Consider the following 17,335-nt stretch of genomic DNA (forward strand, 5'->3'; position numbering starts at 1 on the left):
AGGCTCCAATCACAGCCAATTAAGAGCACACATATCTGACAGTAATGGAGAGAGAGAGGCCGGCCGCTCAAATCCACATTAAGTGGATTAATGTACTGTGTTTGCTCATTGGGACCGCAGGACAGCAACTGAAACTAAACAACCTTTTGTTCAATACGTTAAATAAAAGCCTTCAGAGAATTCATGGTCTCACCACCAGCTGTCTCCTGGTCATACCTGTTATCACAACAAATTATACTCAGAGGAGGTGAGCCAATCTCATAAATACTGAGTTACGGGCTAACCTATATCATGGTCAGACAGACGAGGCTTACTTATCTCGACAAACCACAATGATGTCACTGTGATGTCACACATTAGAATGTGGATTTATGTGCACTCTAGGTCATCCTTCTAGGTCATCTAGTTTCAAGGCTACTCAATTCAGTTCATTTTATTTATACAGCACCAAATCACAACGTAGCTGCTGCAAGCCAGTTCACATGGGTAAGGTCTAACTGTGAGGAAGAAACCTCAAGCAGACCAGACTCAGAGGGGTGAACCACTGCTTGAGAAATTCTACCAGTTACAAAGTTAGAAGCAGTTAGAAAATGCATGCTGGTGCAGGTCCATCTTCCAGCCAAGCTGACAGAGTCCGAGGTCAGTCCCACATCACTGCCATGCCACAGAGACAGAGAGAGACACAGAGAGAATTTGAATTTTAAAACACAGCTTTATTCACAACAACTGAGTTACATCACTTCCAACGTGTTTCTTTTTTTTGTACGTCTGCATCCACAAACATGGACTCCGTCGACAGGCCTCAGAAATGGAGCACCAAGCTCCCATATTGCACAGACGAGAGAACATCATTTATGCATGCGTCCATGGGTCTCTAAAGGTGTCCATGGTATCAGTAAGAGCATCAAACTGGAAGTCCACTCTGATCCGGGTTGCCAAGAGTCCCTTCAGCATAAACTCAGGGTCCACTGAGTCTCCTAAAATGGCCAACTTGGTGAGTCCACAAAGCACATTAATTAAAACATGCATTAAAACATGCCACCTCCTGGATTGTGTGTGATATTTTGGACAAAAAATAAACAAGTCCATAGTGAACGACAAACCAAGCCCACGAAACCACGTCCCCAACAACCCAAGCAGCTCTGACAACCGATGACACTGTGAAAAACATGGTAAACAGCTTCCCTAAGTGGACAAAAAGGACAAACCCCATCAACCCCTAGATCCAGGTGCACCAGATACCCGTTTGTAGCCAGAAGCCCGTGTACAATCCTCCACTGGAGGTCCCCCATGCGTTTGTCGAACGGGGGTTTGTACAGGCTTCACCAGTACCCCACAGGAGACAAGGCGGCATCAAAAAACTCAGACTACTTCGACGCTGCCAACCCTGCCAAAGAGCGTAAGTGTGACACTTTGACACAGGTAAAATAGAGAGCTTTATTGCTGATACTCTCAAACCCTCCCAAAACAGGAGTCCTGAAAGACAGGAGAGCCCCCTGCTCCTCCTGCCACGCCCCCACAGCAGGCGAGACAGTCAGAGAGGGCAACATGTACTCACATTCATCATCCCACTGGTCAGACAGAGTACGGTTCTCAGCAAATGCTCTGTGGGGCCCTGGCAGGGAAGCGGAAACCCCCTCCACCACCCTGAGCAGCATCCTGGAGGACCAAACTCCCGCCAACTCCACCAGCCTCACAACAGACGTGTGCAGTAGATGGCCCAATTTGGTGCACCCCGCCTCCCTCAGGCTGGACCACAGAGTAACAGATGACAACCCAGGAGAGCTAACAAAGTCATTGAAGAAAAGAGGCTCCTCAAAGAGCCACATCCCAGGTGTGCCCATATTGTCCCTGCACACAGCGAGGACCTGCCATGCCTGGAGAACTGACTGGTAAAAAGCCGAGGTGTGTGTCCCGATGACGTCCCGCCGATGTAGGAGGAACAGATGTTTGGCATACCCAAGACCTGCCTCCCTCCTCAGCAGGACACATGCTGTATCCTGCCAGCTCAATCCCGAGGTATACAACAGTCTCTGAGCAGCCTTCAACCTGAAGGTTGACACCCGAGCCAGAAATGTCCACCAGCCCCTGTCCTCCTTCATGAAGCAGCATGTACAACACGGGAGCTCTGATCCAGTGATGGCCTGACCAGAAAAAAGTCCACCAGTAACCGCTGCAACTGCTCAATAAGGCCCAGTGGTGGAGGGAGGACAGACAGTTTGTGCCACAGCGCAGAAGCAACCAAGTTATTCGCAACCATAACCCGCCCCCTATAGGACATCTGGGGCAAAAACCATTGCTATTTGGACAGTCTGGCACACACCTTCCCCACCAAGCCCTCCCAATTACTCTGACAATACCCATCCGTCCCCAGAAACACACCCAGAACTTTCAAACCCTCCACTGCCCACCGCAGACCATGTGGCAGACAGGGAGCAGCCCCTTCCTGCCACCTCCCCATTAGGACAGCCTCACTCTTCTCCACGTTCACTCTTGCAGAGGTTCCTGTCTCATAGACTGTCAACTGTCTAATAACTCATCAACGTCTGCCTGATTCGTGACAAAAACCGTGAAGTCATCTGCATAAGGCAGAGAGCACCAGTGGAGAAGATAGTTGAAAACCCGGCAAAACAATGCCAGACAGCCTGGCTCTAATGTGACACAAGAGTGGCTCAATGGCTAAAGCGTACCGCTGACCTGAGATGGGGCAGCCCTGTCTTATACCCCACGTTATGGGGACTGGGCAGCTCAAACCTCCCCCAACCTTAACCAAACATGAAGCCCCATTATACAAAACCCCCACAAATGAAATAAACCCCTCACCAAAGCCAAACGCCCTCAGAATGGAAAACAAAAACCCGTGATGAACCCGATCAAGCGCCTTCTCCTGATCAAGTGACACAAACCCGCAAACCAAATCCCCAGTATTGCACAAATCAAACAAATCCCTCAACAAAAAAAGGTTGTCCATAACAGTCCTATCGGACACACAATAGGACTGGTTCTTGTGGACAATAAAATCCAGGACAGCTTTCAACCTGTTAGCCAGTACCCTAGAAAAAAGTTTATAATCCGCACAGAGAAGTGCAACCGGTCTCCAGTTCTGCAATAGGGTAAGATCTCCTTTCTTAGGCAGGAGGGACAGAACAGCACGGTGACAAAAAAAAAACAACCAACAAACAAACCGAAAATTAAGAAAAACACAGAAAAGGAAGAAAAAACGCCACCTCACTTGCACTGCATCACACTCTCACGACCCTCACTCGTGCCCAAACTCCCAGCATGCACCAGAGAGAGAGAGAGACAGAGACAGAGAGAGAGAAAACAAAATCTTCTTTTCATCCATCCATTTTCTATACCTGCTTACTCCAATTAAGGGTTGGGGGGGGGGGGGGTGTGTGTCTAGATCCTATCCCTGCAGTCAGAGGGCGTGAGGTGGGTTCCAGCCTGGGCAGGACGCCAGTCTGTCACAGGGTCACATATACAGAGACTGGATAAGCAGAGCTGATGTTCTCAGAAGAGTAGAAATGTAAAAGAGGAGAGAAACACACAAGACAGAGAGAAAGAGTGGGAGGGAGTCAAAGAAAGATGAAGGGAAGAGAGTAGGAGGCAGAGGGGAAAAGGGACAAAAGAGGAGTCGGTGAATGTAAACATATTTCACCAGGCAGCAAAGGAGATATATAGAAAGAAAGAAAGAAGAAAAGAAAAGAAAAATGAAAGACTGTGTGTCTTTTTTGGATTTGGCTACTTTCTGCAAATGCTCCTTTGCCTAAAGTGGGTCAGTGTGTTCAGTTGGATGGCTATATTGTGTGATTGTGTCCAGCAGGGGGCAGTGGATACACAGGAAAAGGATCTGATATGTCCAACCCCAGTGGACTGTCTGTCTGTCTATCTGTCTGTCTGTGTGTGTGTTTTTATAGCAGCTACAGACGTGATGCTTCACATTTAGAAATGTCTGGTAATAAAATGTGCACAACTGGCCACAAAAACAATCTGATGTTCAGTGTTGGACCCCAGAACACTTTGACAAACAGACAGGAGTAGTCTGGATTCAAACCAACATCCCTCATAATGATGAAAGACAAACCCCCCAACCAGCCTGTTGGTACCAAGTCCAAAGGAGCGGTTAATGTGCATTAACACACTGACTGGCACTTTATTAGGGACAGGCTGTTGTTGTACTGATCACAGTTTTATGTAAAGAATTTCAAATATCTTCAGAAGCAAATGAACCATTTTGGATATTATGAATATTTTATATAATGTCCAAAGGTTTTGAACAAAAACAAAACAACAACAAAATGCTTTTACAGAGTGGAAAAAAGAAACCAACAGAAATTGTACATCCACCCATCGAGGTTATCAGCGTATTTATTCCAATTAAGTGTCATGGGGAATGGAACCTTTCCCAGAGGTCACCGGGTGAGTGGCGGGGTTCATGAGCCCATCAAAGGACAGACAAACACATTAACTCTCTGACTGGGTTCGTCCACGCCTGCCCGTCAGCTCGAAGTTTCGTGGTTCGCTCTGTTCCGTCATGAGTCACCCTGATTTGTATTTATTCGTACTATGTGTGAAGGGGCCCTAAAGTTCAGCACCGACACTCGCCGGAAAGTGAGGGAAGTGGGACTGGCATCATTTCTGTGATTAAAAGGCCGACCGTTCATTTTTTTCACACTGTCCTCAGACTTGGACCTGCAGCCTGACATGCACCTGTTAAATCAGACACAAATGCTATGATTTGACACTTTTCTGCTTTCACTCCTTCGTCTGCCATCGCATTTTAATAGTTTTTGCAGTGCGCATGCTGATTAACCCTCTGGAGTCGAATGACACGCCCTCGTGTAAAACGTCACATGACCTAATTACAGTAATGCCGGTAACGCATTACTTAGTAACGCGTTACTGTAATCTGAGCACTTTTTTAGTAACGAGTAATCTAACGCGTTAATCTTTCCAAATCAGTAATCAGATTAAAGTTACTTGTCCAAGTCACTGTGTGTTACTATTATTTTTGCATTGTGGGTCGATAGCAGCATTAAACTTTGGCTTGCTTGCCTCTACTGGTGGTTGGCTCTCACTGCGGTATTGTATCACTTCCTGTTCCGGAGCACAGCGGTGTTTTTCTGTATCTGTTAGCTGTTTAATCTGCGCAGTTAGATTGATCTAGTTATCTAGATTACGATTTGTTTCCCAGTGTAATCTTTACGTGCCTTAACTAAAGCACTCCTTCTGCTGAATCACCTCTAAATTATTTACACATTATTCACTTTGCGTGTTTTTAGGAATCCGCTAGCTTAGCGTAGCTACTAGCTCTTAGCCGATTTAGCATGGCGGCTTCTCCTGTCTCTCCCGCACTTTTCTGCTCTGGGTGTGAAATGTTTAGTTATTCCTCGGCCTCCTTTAGCAGTAATGGTAATTGTAATAAGTGTAGCTTATTCATAGCTTTGGAGGCCAGGCTGGGCGAATTGGAGACTCGGCTCCGCACCGTGGAAAATTCTACAGCTAGCCAGGCCCCTGTAGTCGGTGCGGACCAAGGTAGCTTAGCCGCCGTTAGTTACCCCCTGGCAGATCCCGAGCAGCCGGGAAAGCAGGCCGACTGGGTGACTGTGAGGAGGAAGCGTAGTTCTAAACAGAAGCCCCGTGTACACCGCCAACCTGTTCACATTTCTAACCATTTTTCCCCACTCGACGACACACCCGCCGAGGATCAAACTCTGGTTATTGGCGACTCTGTTTTGCGAAATGTGAAGTTAGCGACACCAGCAACCATAGTCAATTGTCTTCCAGGGGCCAGAGCAGGCGACATTGAAGGAAATTTGAAACTGCTGGCTAAGGCTAAGCGTAAATTTGGTAAGATTGTAATTCACGTCGGCAGTAATGACACCCGGTTACGCCAATTGGAGGTCACTAAAATTAACATTAAATCGGTGTGTAACTTTGCAAAAACAATGTCGGACTCTGTAGTTTTCTCTGGGCCCCTCCCCAATCGGACCGGGAGTGACATGTTTAGCCGCATGTTCTCCTTGAATTGCTGGCTGTCTGAGTGGTGTCCAAAAAATGAGGTGGGCTTCATAGATAATTGGCAAAGCTTCTGGGGAAAACCTGGTCTTGTTAGGAGAGACGGCATCCATCCCACTTTGGATGGAGCAGCTCTCATTTCTAGAAATCTGGCCAATTTTCTTAAATCCTCCAAACCGTGACTATCCAGGGTTGGGACCAGGAAGCAGAGTTGTAGTCTTACACACCTCTCTGCAGCTTCTCTCCCCCTGCCATCCCCTCATTACCCCATCCCCGTAGAGACGGTGCCTGCTCCCAGACTACCAATAACCAGCAAAAATCTATTTAAGCATAAAAATTCAAAAAGAAAAAATAATATAGCACCTTCAACTGCACCACAGACTAAAACAGTTAAATGTGGTCTATTAAACATTAGGTCTCTCTCTTCTAAGTCCCTGTTGGTAAATGATATAATAATTGATCAACATATTGATTTATTCTGCCTAACAGAAACCTGGTTACAGCAGGATGAATATGTTAGTTTAAATGAGTCAACACCCCCGAGTCACACTAACTGTCAGAATGCTCGTAGCACGGGCCGAGGCGGAGGATTAGCAGCAATCTTCCATTCCAGCTTATTAATTAATCAAAAACCCAGACAGAGCTTTAATTCATTTGAAAGCTTGTCTCTTAGTCTTGTCCATCCAAATTGGAAGTCCCAAAAACCAGTTTTATTTGTTATTATCTATCGTCCACCTGGTCGTTACTGTGAGTTTCTCTGTGAATTTTCAGACCTTTTGTCTGACTTAGTGCTTAGCTCAGATAAGATAATTATAGTGGGCGATTTTAACATCCACACAGATGCTGAGAATGACAGCCTCAACACTGCATTTAATCTATTATTAGACTCTATTGGCTTTGCTCAAAAAGTAAATGAGTCCACCCACCACTTTAATCATATCTTAGATCTTGTTCTGACTTATGGTATGGAAATAGAAGACTTAACAGTATTCCCTGAAAACTCCCTTCTGTCTGATCATTTCTTAATAACATTTACATTTACTCTGATGGACTACCCAGCAGTGGGGAATAAGTTTCATTACACTAGAAGTCTTTCAGAAAGCGCTGTAACTAGGTTTAAAGATATGATTCCTTCTTTATGTTCTCTAATGCCATATACCAACACAGTGCAGAGTAGCTACCTAAACTCTGTAAGGGAGATAGAGTATCTCGTCAATAGTTTTACATCCTCATTGAAGACAACTTTGGATGCTGTAGCTCCTCTGAAAAAGAGAGCTTTAAATCAGAAGTGTCTGACTCCGTGGTATAACTCACAAACTCGTAGCTTAAAGCAGATAACCCGTAAGTTGGAGAGGAAATGGCGTCTCACTAATTTAGAAGATCTTCATTTAGCCTGGAAAAAGAGTCTGTTGCTCTATAAAAAAGCCCTCCGTAAAGCTAGGACATCTTTCTACTCTTCACTAATTGAAGAAAATAAGAACAACCCCAGGTTTCTTTTCAGCACTGTAGCCAGGCTGACAAAGAGTCAGAGCTCTATTGAGCTGAGTATTCCATTAACTTTAACTAGTAATGACTTCATGACTTTCTTTGCTAACAAAATTTTAACTATTAGAGAAAAAATTACTCATAACCATCCCAAAGACGTATCGTTATCTTTGACTGCTTTCAGTGATGCCGGTATTTGGTTAGACTCTTTCTCTCCGATTGTTCTGTCTGAGTTATTTTCATTAGTTACTTCATCCAAACCATCAACATGTTTATTAGACCCCATTCCTACCAGGCTGCTCAAGGAAGCCCTACCATTATTTAATGCTTCGATCTTAAATATGATCAATCTATCTTTGTTAGTTGGCTATGTACCACAGGCTTTTAAGGTGGCAGTAATTAAACCATTACTTAAAAAGCCATCACTTGACCCAGCTATCTTAGCTAATTATAGGCCAATCTCCAACCTTCCTTTTCTCTCAAAAATTCTTGAAAGGGTAGTTGTAAAACAGCTAACTGATCATCTGCAGAGGAATGGTCTATTTGAAGAGTTTCAGTCAGGTTTTAGAATTCATCATAGTACAGAAACAGCATTAGTGAAGGTTACAAATGATCTTCTTATGGCCTCGGACAGTGGACTCATCTCTGTGCTTGTTCTGTTAGACCTCAGTGCTGCTTTTGATACTGCTGACCATAAAATTTTATTACAGAGATTAGAGCATGCCATAGGTATTAAAGGCACTGCGCTGCGGTGGTTTGAATCATATTTGTCTAATAGATTACAATTTGTTCATGTAAATGGGGAATCTTCTTCACAGACTAAAGTTAATTATGGAGTTCCACAAGGTTCTGTGCTAGGACCAATTTTATTCACTTTATACATGCTTCCCTTAGGCAGTATTATTAGATGGTATTGCTTAAATTTTCATTGTTACGCAGATGATACCCAGCTTTATCTATCCATGAAGCCAGAGGACACACACCAATTAGCTAAACTGCAGGATTGTCTTACAGACATAAAGACATGGATGACCTCTAATTTCCTGCTTTTAAACTCAGATAAAACTGAAGTTATTGTACTTGGCCCCACAAATCTTAGAAACATGGTGTCTAACCAGATCCTTACTCTGGATGGCATTACCCTGACCTCTAGTAATACTGTGAGAAATCTTGGAGTCATTTTTGATCAGGATATGTCATTCAAAGCACATATTAAACAAATATGTAGGACTGCTTTTTTGCATTTACGCAATATCTCTAAAATCATAAAGGTCTTGTCTCAGAGTGATGCTGAAAAACTAATTCATGCATTTATTTCCTCTAGGCTGGACTATTGTAATTCATTATTATCAGGTTGTCCTAAAAGTTCCCTAAAAAGCCTTCAGTTAATTCAAAATGCTGCAGCTAGAGTACTGACGGGGACTAGAAGGAGAGAGCATATCTCACCCATATTGGCCTCTCTTCATTGGCTTCCTGTTAATTCTAGAATAGAATTTAAAATTCTTCTTCTTACTTATAAGGTTTTGAATAATCAGGTCCCATCTTATCTTAGGGACCTCGTAGTACCATATCACCCCAATAGAGCGCTTCGCTCTCAGACTGCAGGCTTACTTGTAGTTCCTAGGGTTTGTAAGAGTAGAATGGGAGGCAGAGCCTTCAGCTTTCAGGCTCCTCTCCTGTGGAACCAGCTCCCAATTCAGATCAGGGAGACAGACACCCTCTCTACTTTTAAGATTAGGCTTAAAACTTTCCTTTTTGCTAAAGCTTATAGTTAGGGCTGGATCAGGTGACCCTGAACCATCCCTTAGTTATGCTGCTATAGACGTAGACTGCTGGGGGGTTCCCATGATGCACTGTTTCTTTCTCTTTTTGCTCTGTATGCACCACTCTGCATTTAATCATTAGTGATCGATCTCTGCTCCCCTCCACAGCATGTCTTTTTCCTGGTTCTCTCCCTCAGCCCCAACCAGTCCCAGCAGAAGACTGCCCCTCCCTGAGCCTGGTTCTGCTGGAGGTTTCTTCCTGTTAAAAGGGAGTTTTTCCTTCCCACTGTAGCCAAGTGCTTGCTCACAGGGGGTCGTTTTGACCGTTGGGGTTTTCCATAATTATTGTATGGCCTTGCCTTACAATATAAAGCGCCTTGGGGCAACTGTTTGTTGTGATTTGGCGCTATATAAAAAAATTGATTGATTGATTGATTGATTGTGGGCAGGAGGTCGGGGTTCGAATGAACTGCCCACTTTAAGCAAGCTGTGAGCTTTTCATCCGCGGTTTTCTGCAGCAGCTACGACTCGTCCTCACCTCTTAAAGCGAGGTGACAACAGCACACCTGCAATGAGCTTTACAAAGACATTTTTATGCTTTTTTTCTCCTTTATTTAGAATTCTGAGCTGAGCTGCTCCGTATCTGCTCGCTAAAAACAGCTGATCCTCTGCGACGCATCAACAACTAACACTATTTTCCACTCAAATGCACCTAAACTCTCTTTCTGAGGACCACATGATGTGAAAACGCAATAAAACTTTCTTACCTGTAAATCTGGTCATGTTTTCTGCATAAATAAATGTTTTCCATTCTTTGTGCTCAACCACCAAAGCAGGGGTGAATCCAGATGGAATGGGGGCGTGGGGCAGGGATGTGCTGCCCCCCACAACACCCCTAGATTAAAGGTCCAGTTTTGAAGCCTTTTTTACTACAACTACTAATACTACTTAATAATACTAATACTAATACTGGGAAGGAAAGAGGGGAGAGGCAAGATGGTGCCTGTGTGTTTGGCATGCCGTCAGCCCTGTCTTAACCGCTCGTCAAATTTTTTGTTATTTGTTGCTGTGTTTCTGCTCTGTGTTCTGCCGGGACACCTCTGCCTTGCTTGTGTATAATCGTCAGTCTCTCTTGGACATTAATGCTCTTTATGAGCCGCTGCTGTTGTCTGGGTCCGGGCTGGGAGGGCCCTGCCCTGCTCTGCCACCTGTGCTCACGGAGGTCCTGCTCCACCCGCTCCATTTTCCTTGCACTCCTCTCCGGAGGAGGCACTTTAGAAGGCGCGGAAAGCGGAGTGGTGCATCAGTGAATTTAAGTTTTACCTGGCAGTCTTCACCAGAGGGTCTGATCCTCGCGTCCTGTGGGATGGACGATATTTTTGGGCGTGGGAGTGCGCGCTGCGCATGAGAGGCTGCTGGATTCGTCCTGTTGTTCCTGGATTGTCCTCTCCGATGACCGGACCGGCTCCGCTAAAGCTGTGCCCGTTTGTGCCGCAGCTTCCTGCTGCTGCCTCTCGCCGGGCTGCGGAGTTTTATGCCGGAGCTGTCATCTGCAGGCTCGCAGACGCCGTGTTTCACCTGAGCTCCTCCAGCCGCTGAAACACGCTGCGTCACTGGCTGCTGAGGAGCAGAACTTCCGCATGACTTCATTAAAATCTGTTGATCCCACCGAGATCCTTAGTTTGGGTCTCATTAACATCAGATCATTGTCTCTGAAGTCACTGCTGGTGAATGACTTAATTGTGGATAATCACCTGGATATGCTTGGATTATGTGAAACCTGGCTTAAATCCACAGCTGTCCTTCCTCTGAATGAGGCCTGCCCACCTGCGTACACTTTTAGTCACGTTTCACGTGATGTGAGGAAAGGCGGGGGTGTTGCTTTTATTTATAAATCCAAGTTTACTTTAGTAACTGTTGGGGGTCATTAATATAATTCATTTGAGTATCTGATTCTCCGTCATGCCCATGATGCTAAGTACTGTCAAGGTCATAAAACTGGAAATCAGCTATGTTATATTGTCACTGTCTACAGGCCTCCTGGCCCATGCTCTGATTTTTTAGATGAATTTGGTGCATTCATCTCTAGTCTTTCAACTAGTGTAGACAATATTTTGATTATTGGTGACTTTAACATTCATATAAATAAGCCCTCTGATCCCCTTGGTAAATCATTTATGGAAATCATGGATGCACTAGGATTTCGGCAGTTCATTCATGGTTCAATGCATATCAGTGGTAATACTCTGGATTTGGTTCTTGCACGTGGCCTTGCTGTCAAATATCGACATCCTGCCTCTTGCATCGGCGGTCTCTGCCCACTCGCTTATTAGGTTTACAATTACGCTGCCGCGTTTAGTGGAGCAACAACCTTGCCTATCATTGCGGTGATGTATTAAACCTTCAACTTTGACTGAACTCAAAGCAAAACTACCAGAAATCTTGACTTCAAGCTTGATGAATTTTCAGTCGGTAGACAGCCTTGCGGATAGCCTGAATTTAGTGCTAAAAACCACACTCGATAAGACTGTGCCTCCTCTATTAAGGCTATGCCTTCCCAAGGCACAGACACCTTGGTTCAACAGTTATTTGCGTGACCTTAGGCAGAAGGCTAGAGGGTTGGAACGGAAATGGCGTAGTTCCAAACAAGAGGTGTTCCACTTTGCATGGCGTGATGCTGTCTTAGATTATAAGCATGCACTACTGGCTACAAAGCGTGCCTATTATTCTGATTTGATCAATAAAAACAAGCATAACTCAAAGGTTTTGTTTGAAACTGTGGCATTTCTCATTCATGGACAGCCACCTGTTATTCACTCTCCCTTTTCAGCACAGGATTTCTTGGACTATTTTGAGAAGAAAATTGAGGATATGAGGTTGAGCATATCTCAGCAGGCTTTGGTCCAACCACTGCATACTGCTATGGAGGTGGATGCGCCCACTGAGGTGTTACCCAGATTTACAGATTTTGATGGTATCTCGCTTGGCGCGCTGACAAAGCTCATGATGTCTACAAAAAGTACAACTTGTTTACTTGATCCTATACCAACAAAACTATTTAAGGACCTGTGGCCCATTCTTGGACCGACTGTGCTGGAAATGATAAATCTCTCATTAACTTCTGGATCTGTTCCTAAATGTTTCAAGTCTGCAGTGATCAAACCATTACTTAAGAAATCCAATCTCGACCCTAGTGTATTGAAGAATTATAGACCGATATCTAATCTATCATTTTGTTCTAAAATCCTGGAAAAAGTGGTTTCGCGACAGCTTGTGGACTACCTCACTGAGAATAATCTTTTTGAGCCACTGCAGTCTGCTTTTAGAAAATATCACTCCGCAGAGACAGCACTTACTAAAGTAGTGAATGACCTTTGGTGAGCAATGGACTCAGATACCACCACAGTCTTGGTGCTGCTGGATCTTAGTGCTGCGTTTGATACTGTGGATCATCATATTTTACTCAATAGGCTGGAAAAGCACTTTGGGATTACTAGAACTGCTCTTGCCTGGTTGACGTCATACCTATCCAGTCGATCTTACTGTGTATTGTGTAATGGCATCTCCTCTGATTGTAGGGAAATGAAGTTTGGGGTTCCTCAGGGATCCGTTTTAGGCCCCCTGCTTTTTTTCCCTTTATGTAGCACCTCTTGGGAATATACTGCAGCGCTTTGGGATTTCCTTTCATTGCTATGCTAATGACACTCAATTGTACATGCCAATAACTGCTGGTAATCTCACTCACATAAAATCTTTGGAAGATTGCCTTGCATCAGTAAGAAGTTGGATGTCTAATAACTTCCTACTTTTAAATTCTGATGACTGAAGTTATGGTTCTTGGTCCAGCAAGGTATCGGCATAAATTTGATCAGCTAGCACTTAGCTTAGGTCCGTGTGTTATACAGCATACGGATAAAGTGAGGAACCTTGGAGTAATTTCTGATCCTACGTTGTCCTTTGATCTCCACATTAGAGACATTATGAGGACTACTTTCTTCCATTTGCGAAATATAGCGAAGATTCGTCCCATCCTGTCTATGGCTGATGCTGAGACTTTGATTCATGCATTTGTCTCTTCTAGACTGGACTATTTGTAATGTTCTGTTTTCTGGCTTAACGCAGTCCAGGATTAGGGGTCTTCAACTGGTTCAAAACACTGCTGCCAGACTCTTGACACAAAGCAGAAAGTTTGACCATATTAAACCCGTTTTGGCGTCCCTGCACTGGCTTCCTGTTCCTGCAAGATCAGATTTTAAAGTACTGTTATTAGTTTATATTTTCGTTCATGGACTTGCACCTCCCTATCTGGCTGACCTGGTAAGCCCCTATGTACCAGCTCGGGCCCTGCGTTCTCAGGGTGCAGGACTTCTGTGTGTTCCCAGGGTGAATAAAAAGTCTGCCGGTCACAGAGCTTTCTCCTACCGTGCCCCAGATCTCCCAGCACACATTCGGCAGTCGGATACTGTGGAGATTTTTAAGTCACGTTTAAAGACTCATTTGTTTTCTCAGTTTTATCATTAGTATTATGTAGTGTTTTAATTATTGTATTCTTTTATGGTTGTCTTTCTTTTATGGTCGTGTTTTTTTTGTGTGTGTTTTAAACTTTTAATTGTTTTTTGTGTGCAGCGCCTTGAGACGATTTTATCGTGAATTGGCACTATATAAATTAAGAAATTTGAATTTGAATTTAATACTACTGTAGGTTAGAAATTGAAAGTTTTACTGTTACAGTGCTGTCAACAGTTAAATATGAGGTCAAGAAAGAGGTCTTTATTTTACTTTTTATAAAACAAGTATTTATTTTCATTGAAGTTAAGAAAGGGTGACTATAAAGTGAATTTTGGCAAAACAGGTATCATTGTCATGTTGAGGTGGCAGAGGGTTGTTGTTGGCAACTGGGGAAAGTAACTAAAAATTAATCTTAGTTAATCAGTAATTGGATTACTTTTTCAAAGTAACTGTGGCAACACTGCCTAATTAAGCAGACGTAACAATCTGCTGCACTCTGAAGCTCCCTTTAAATGCGTGTTGAACGTGGAGACGTCAACCTTTATAGCGCTTTTTAAACTTTGTTAATAGGCCTAGTATAACTTGACTTATGAGTATTTTTTACGCCATGCGTTTTCATGAATATTATTGTCATTTTTCGCTGTGCAATTATGTACACGCATGTAGCCAAAAGGATCATTTCCTTCTCTACTGCAGCAGTAACAGTGGTGGGAAGAAATATGACTCCTTCTTCCTCATTGGTTGGCTCCTGAAATTTTCCACCAGTCAGAAGTCACTAACCCCACGTGTGTTCACTGACCCGTATGTTTGATCACAGCCCACCCAAGCCACGTGGGTCTGATTGTGTGTGCGTTTTCTCTTTGTTACTGGTGGGAAGTGTGTGTGGTTAGTGTTATGTTGTTTGGGGTTTTTTTTTGTAAAAATTAGGCATTTTATGAATGTGGAGCAAGCGCTTATTTTTTGAACTGGAGGAAGACGGAGCGTGCAGTGCGTCGTCAGAGTCTGAAACAGACAGTGAGGATTCTGGTGCTGAAAGAGATGATCCCTCTTCTGTTCTGGAGGAGCTACCAAAGCAGGTTGACAGGCTGATTCACCAACGTGCGCACAGAGATCTGAAGAGAGGGTCGGAGCTTGCGCTTCTGTTTCAAGATCCAGATCTCCACTCGGACAAGCATCAGAGACACGCCAAAGTGCTGACTGCTGGAACACAGAGGAGGATGCAGACACTGGTGCAGCAGTAAGCAGATTTCAGCCTCAGAGAACATCAGGAGTCCAAGTTAATACACCTTCCACCCAAAGTCCAAAAGACCTTTTTCTTTTGTTTTTTGCAACTGACACACCAACACCAATAAAATTGCTGCAAAAAACAAGGCATTTTGGAAAAATACAACTGGACAGACATTGAAATGGAAGATCTGTACAATTTTTTTGGACTTCTGATATACATCAGAATCAGAATCAGAAGAATCAGAAGTTTATTGCCATTGCCAGTGAACAGGATTCACAGACTAGGAATTTGCTTCGGTACAATGGTGCAACATTAAGAAGAGATAAAATGCTAAGATAAAATATAACATATGTGTCAAAATAAGATAAAATATAAGATAAAAAAAAGAAATATGAAATATGAAAGGCTGTGTGCAACAGAAAAACAGAGAAACAGAAAAAACAGTGCATTGGGAGGAGTGCAATTAAAAACCAAAGTACACTGTCTAAAGTGACCCATGATAAAATGATAAAGTGACAGAGTTAAGCTTAAGGTGACTGAGTTATGAGGAGTTCATGAGTCTAACGGCAGAGGGGAAGAAACTGTTCTTATGGCGGGAGGTTCTGGTCTGGATGGACCGTAGCCTCCTGCCCAAGGGGAGTGGTTTGAACAGACCGTGTGCAGGGTGAGAAGGGTCAGCTGTGATCCGACCTGCTCAGCCCAGAGTCCTGGAGACGTGCAGGTCGTGGAGAGATGGAAGACTACAGCCGATTACCTTCTCAGCAGAGGCCACAATGCGCTGCAGTCTGTGTCTGTCCCTGGCTGTGGTCCCGGCGTACCACACCGTGATGGAGGAGCAGAGGGTGGACTCGATGATGGCAGTGTAGAACTGCACCATCAGCTGGACAGGCAGCTTGGCCTTCTTCAGCTGCCGCAGGAGCTGAAGAAGGCCTTCTTGATGAGGGAGCTGATGGTTGACTCCCACTTGAGGTCCCGGGTGATGGTGGTGCCGAGGAAGCGGTGACAGTCCACAGTGGTGATGGGGCTGTTGTCCTGGAGCAAAGCTGGAAGGATGGTGTTGAATGCAGAGCTGAAGTCCACAAACAGGATCCTAGCTTAGGTTCCTGGGGAATCCAGGTGCTGCAGGATGGAGTGCAGGGCCAGGTTTATGGCGTCATCTACAGACCTGTTGGCTCTGTAGGCAAACTGCAGGGGGTCCAGGAGGGGGTCGGTGATGGACTTCAGGTGGGATAAAACCAGGTGTTTGAAGGTCTTCATGACTACAGACGTGAGAGCCACAGGCCTGTAGTCATTAAGTCCAGTGATACGTGGTTTCTTGGGGACTGGAACTATGATTGAGGACTTGAAACAGACTGGAACATGGCATGACTCCAGGGAGGTGTTGAAGATACCCGTGAAGACTGGGGCCAGCTCATCAGCGCAGTGTCTCAGGGTGGCAGGAGAGACACAGTCTGGGCCTGGGGCCTTACGTGGATTCAGCCTTTTGAAATGTCTCCTCACGTCCTCCTCTTGGACCGAGAGGGCAACAGGAGGAGTGGGGAGGGCAGCAGTGAGAGGGGGGAGGTCCAGAGTGTTTGAATATCCAGTTGTGTGGGGGGTGGGGAGGTGTGAGTCCTTGTCTTCAAACCGTGAATAGAAGACGTTCAGGTCGTTGGCCAGCTTGAGGTCGTCAATAGAATGAGGTGCTTTGGGCTTGTAGTTGGTGATCTCTTTCAACCCCCTCCACACAGAGGCGGAGTCGTTGGCAGAGAACCTTTGCTGCAGACGTGAACTGTACATGGATTTAGCCTTTGCCACCTCCTTGCTAAATCTGTACTTTGCACCTCTATAGCTGTCTCTGTCTCCTTCTCTGAAAGCCACCTCTTTCTGCTGACGGAGCTGCTGGAGTTTAGGTGTGAACCAGGGCTTGTCATTGTTATATCTCACCCTGGTACGCTGTGGGATGATGCTGTCTTCACAGAAATTAATATATGACGTCACAGTGTCCGTGTAGTCATCTAGACTGTCTGTTGAAGCCTCAAACATATCCCGATCCGTGGTGGCCAAGCACGCACGTAACTCCTCTACAGCTTCATTGCTCCACACTTTAGACGTCCTCACAACAGGTTTAGAGAGTTTAAGTCTCTGTCTGTACGTGGGGATCAAGTGGACCATCACGTGATCTGAGAGTCCCAAAGCTGCACGGGCCACCGCGCGGTAGGCGCCGCTCACTGTTGTGTAACAATGATCTAACGTGCTCCCTTCTCTGGTCGGGCATTTAACAAACTGTTTGTATTTTGGTAATTCCTAACTGAGATTCCCTTTGTTAAAATCGCCGAGAATTATAACA

The 17,335-nt window shown here is 44.7% G+C and overlaps 1 long non-coding RNA gene across 1 annotated transcript; it reads left to right on the plus strand.

Annotated features, from left to right (window-relative positions):
* The first annotated feature begins 1,651 nt into the window (after positions 1 to 1,651).
* Positions 1,652 to 14,898, plus strand: LOC117520690. Its single transcript, XR_004563736.1, has 3 exons — positions 1,652 to 1,907; positions 6,303 to 6,305; positions 14,887 to 14,898. It is a non-coding gene; the product is annotated as an uncharacterized LOC117520690 (long non-coding RNA).
* The last annotated feature ends 2,437 nt before the right edge of the window (positions 14,899 to 17,335 follow it).

This window comes from Thalassophryne amazonica, chromosome 11 (genome assembly GCF_902500255.1).
Source record: "Thalassophryne amazonica chromosome 11, fThaAma1.1, whole genome shotgun sequence".
Taxonomy (NCBI): Eukaryota; Metazoa; Chordata; class Actinopteri; order Batrachoidiformes; family Batrachoididae; genus Thalassophryne; species Thalassophryne amazonica.